Source organism: Vombatus ursinus, unplaced genomic scaffold (assembly GCF_900497805.2).
Source record: "Vombatus ursinus unplaced genomic scaffold, bare-nosed wombat genome assembly UNPS02014798.1, whole genome shotgun sequence".
NCBI classification, from domain to species: domain Eukaryota; kingdom Metazoa; phylum Chordata; class Mammalia; order Diprotodontia; family Vombatidae; genus Vombatus; species Vombatus ursinus.
Genome location: NW_020954576.1, coordinates 55,690,999 through 55,695,478, shown reverse-complemented (window position 1 = coordinate 55,695,478; position 4,480 = coordinate 55,690,999). Strand labels below are relative to the sequence as shown.

General features: G+C 40.9%; 1 long non-coding RNA gene across 1 annotated transcript; it reads left to right on the top strand.

The window, feature by feature from the left end:
* Positions 1-978: 978 nt before the first annotated feature.
* Positions 979-3,936, top strand: LOC114049631. Its single transcript, XR_003569887.1, has 3 exons — positions 979-1,029; positions 2,216-2,383; positions 3,788-3,936. It is a non-coding gene; the product is annotated as an uncharacterized LOC114049631 (long non-coding RNA).
* Positions 3,937-4,480: the final 544 nt, after the last annotated feature.

The following is a 4,480-nucleotide window of genomic DNA, read 5'->3' as shown; positions in this document are numbered from 1 at the left end:
AACTTCAAGTGACTAAGTCATTTTGACTATTATAAGTACCCACATTAGCTACAAAGGACATATGAAGGAAGATGTTATCTGCATCCAGAGGAAGAACTGATAAATAAAAGTATATACAGAACAATTTTACACACACACACACACACACACACGTGTGTGTGTGTGTGTGTGTGTGTGTCTAATGGTAGCCCTCTCTAGGGAAGGGGAGGAGAGGGAAGAAAAATAGGAAAAAAATAGAGTTACATGACAATTTTATTATATATTTAAAAGGAATAGCAAGTTGTACATAATAGATTTGCAGTTTCACATATAATACTATGTTATGGAAATATGTGTTTTATTTCTTAAGTTCAGAATAAAATAAATAAAAATTTTAAAAATATTGTAAGCTTCTTGAGGGCAGGGACTATCTTTGGCTTCTTTTTTGTATCTCCAGCACTTAGTACAGTGTCTGGCACTTATTAGATGCTTAACAAGTGTTTTTTGTTCAATTGTGTCTGATGATTTGTGTCCCTATTTGGGGTTTTCTTGGCAAAAACACTGGAGGGGTTTGTCATTTCCTTCTCCAGCTCATTTTGTAGATGAGGAAGGTGAGGCAAACAGGGTTAAGTGACTCGCCCAGGGTCACACAGCTAGTAAATGTCTGAGACCAGATTTGAACTCAGGAAGAGGAGTCTTCCTGACTCTAGGCCTGGCACTCCATTTCCTGCACCAGGTAGCTGTCTCTTAAATCCTAGGTGTCCCAAGAAACTTAGTGCTGTGTTAAGCTATTAAATCTTTACTAGTTTAATATGGCCACTAAGTTTCATAGGACACCCTGTAACTGTGTTCTAGTTAGAAGCCACAGCTCACCAAGCTTCAGTGATATCTGATTGCAGTTCTGTTGGGAAGGTTAATCATTTCTTAGGTTAAGACCTTGTGCCTCTAGGACAGCTTCTGTTCTGGGAAAACATTGCACAGAGCTCCTCCTAGGAAATAGCAGAGCACACAATACCATCTGCACAAGCTAATGAAGTCCAGCCTTTCCTGGTAAGTAGGAATGACAGGGACAATCAGTCAAAGGGCATCAATTCAGACAACCTTGTGATTATGGTTAACAGGCAGACGCGCTATATGAACATGAACCTAAGTAACTGAATGTGATAATAAGCAATTCTCTTTTAGAGCAACTCCTGTAATCTAAGCTAGTGTTCTCAGAGTGTGGTCCTCTGACCTCTGGGGTCCTCACTGTCAGAGTTCATTGCTCATATTCTCCTGGTATATTCTTCAGTAGGAGTTCTCAAAGTGGTCTGTGGTCCCTGAGACCCTTTCAGGGAATCAGCAAGGTGAAAAATTTTCATAATGTAATGAAAACATTATTTGCCTATATACTCCCTCCTTTACCAACTGCACATCTCTCTAAGGCTAGGTTTTCTTCATCTGCTTCAACCCAAATAACTTATCACAACAGATTGAATACAGAAGCAGACGAGAAAATCCAGATGTCTTGTATTAAGTCAGAAATTAAAGAGATTTGACAAAATATGTAAAACAACACTACTCTTCTCACTAAATTATTAGTGACTTAGAAAAATAGTTATTTTTCATGAAAATACATTATTTATGTTAACATGTAATGAGTTTATTGTGGTTGTTTTGTGGAATTAATAAATCAATATTTTAAAAATTGATCAGTTTGTATTTCTAATATGGCAAGTATTGATAGCTATAACTCACAAAAACAAAAGCTCTTTGAAGTCCTTAATAGATTTTTTTTAATTTGGCAATTGAGGTTAAGTGACTTGCCCAGGGTCACACAGCTAGTGTCAAGTGTTTGGTCTGAGGCTGGATTTGAACCCAGGTCCTCCTGACTTGAGAGCCAGTGCTCTATCCACTGCACCACCTAACTGCCCCTCCTTAATAGTTTTAAGGGCTCCTGAAACCAACAGTTTGTGAACCAGTGATTTAGACTAATCCCATCATTTTTCAGATGAGAAAATTGAATCCCGAAGAGGAACTTGGCCAAAGTCATACATCTAGTTAGTGACAGAGCCTTAAATCCAGTGTGTGTGTGTGTGTGTGTGTGTGTGTGCGTGCGTACATGTGTATGTGTGAGTGTATGTGCATAGGTGTATATGTTTATGTATGTATATGTGTATATATGCATGTATGTATTTTTGGAAAGCTGTATGTAGATCAAACTTCTGTAATAAGAATTCTATCTTGCTTGCACTAGGGAAGATGGCCCTTCAGGGAATCATCCTTAATTCAGATATTTTTGGAGTGAGTCCTGCTGTGGGGCAAAATTTTTGGAGTGAGTCCTGCTGTGGGGCAAAGCACTGTATTAGGTGCTGAGGACATTATAAAGAAAACATATAAGCCTGTACCCTAAAAGACCTTACAGGTGAGTAGGGAAAATGAGACATGTGCACAAATGACTCTAATATAAATTAGAATGAGCCAAGCGCAGGGATTCAATCCATTCTTCCTATCAAAGTCATCTTTCTTATCTGTTGCCCTGGTCGTGGCATTCCTCTGCCCAGAAATCTTCCAAGGCATATTATTGGCTGCCATGTATGATTCAAATTCCTTTGCCTCTAAGACGCTATCACATCTTGCACTACCGGCCTTTCCAGTCATCTCTCATATAACCTACTTCTACAAATTCTATGTTCCAGCCAAACTGGATGGTTCTCTGGCCTCTGAACATGGCCTGTACTTGTCCATATCCATGTCTTGCTTGAGCAATTTCCTAGAATATCCCACTATCCTATATCTCTCCCTGTTAAATTCCTTTAAAGCCCTCATTCAATGCTATGTCTCCAAATGGAGCGTTCTCTCCTAACCTCTGGGGGCTCCCTGTTGCCTCTAGGATCAATCATAAAATCCTCTGGCTTTCCAGTCTTCTTACTTTACTCCCCTTGCTCTATTCTGCCATTCAATGACAAATACCAGCCTCTTTGCGATTCTTCCCACAAGACAGTCCATCTCCAGACTCTGAGCATTTTCATTGGCTGTTCCCAAGTCAGGAATGCTGTCTCTCCTTATCTGTGACTCCTGGCTTCTTTCAAATCTCAGCTAAACTCTCACCTTCTGCAAGAAGTCTTTTCCAGTCCTCCTTCACCATAGCGCCTTCCCTCTGAAATAATCTCCAATTTATCCTGTCTACAGCTTATTTGTATATCATTGTTTACATGTTGTCTCTCCTGTTAGATTGTTAACTCCCTGAGAACAGGAGTGATTTCTTGCCTTTCTTTATATCCCCAGTAGTTGGTAAACAAAAAGGCAGGTAGGTGGCACAGTGGATTGAATACTGGACCTGGAGTCAGGAAGACTCATCTTCCTGAGTTCAAATCTGGCTTCAGACACTCACTAGCTGTGGGACCCTGGGCAAGTCACTTAACCCTGTTTGCCTCAGTTTCTTCATTTATAAAATGAACTGGAGAAGGAAATGGTAAAAACCACTCCAGGATCTCTGCCAAGAGAATCCTAAATGGGGTCATGAAGAGTCAGACCCGACTGAACAACAACTTGGTAAACAGGCTTAATAAATGTTACTCACAGTCTTTTCTGGTAACAACCTTCATCCGTTGCCCTCACGCAGCACTTTGTTCTGTAGTTAATCTGGCCTTGTGCTACCTTTAGGCTTTGTGTTTCTCTCAGTCCTTTGCACAGTGTTCCACATACAGTAAGTGCTTAATAAATGTTAGTTGACTGGACAAGTAATTTAATCCCCTCTATGGACTTTAGACTTACCCAGTTAGGCTCCTGGCTACTTCAGCTCCTCTCATGTGTTTCCTTTCTTTAGCATTGACCTTGTGAGGACTGAAAGGTCTACAAATCTGCCTGTTGTGCCGAGAACCAGCAGTGGCCACCAGAGTGGGAAGGCAAATGTGGCCAGCAAAGAATCACCGTCAGAGAGAAAGTGAGCTGGGGAGGAAAGATTCAGGGGAATAAAGTGGCAGTGAAATGTCAAGCAACTCTTATCATTCTTGCAAAGAAACTGTCCCCGTCAGGCGACTCAGCCTCCCAACTTATATGGGGAGTAGTAAGTGACTAGATTCTGTTCTGATCATTCTGGGAGTCTCTGTTGCTTCGAATCCCCTTTTCTGTGTGGAGATAAATTGTCTGCTCCAAACCTGATTTACTTTATATTCTGAGCACGTTTTTACTTTCTTTTCTTGCTGGGGAAAACCCTAGACTTAGAACCCATAACAATTTCTATAATTAGCGATTCTATAAGTAGTAACTTTTCCAGGGAATCTGAGATGGGGGACAGAATGAAGCACTGGGTAGCCTAATCCTCTGATTGAAAAGACAGCCAACCCCAGAGCAATGAACCCTATGCAAAGCATGATGTCAGGTAGAGAAGTAAAATTGGTACAGGTCTCCAGTAACAGTGGCCTTAGCCAGCTGGTGCCTAGTTAGCATTGTGTTCTCTCTGTCCATCTGTCTCTTTCTGTCTGTCTCCCATTCTCTCTTTTTCTCCCTCTCCCTCTCC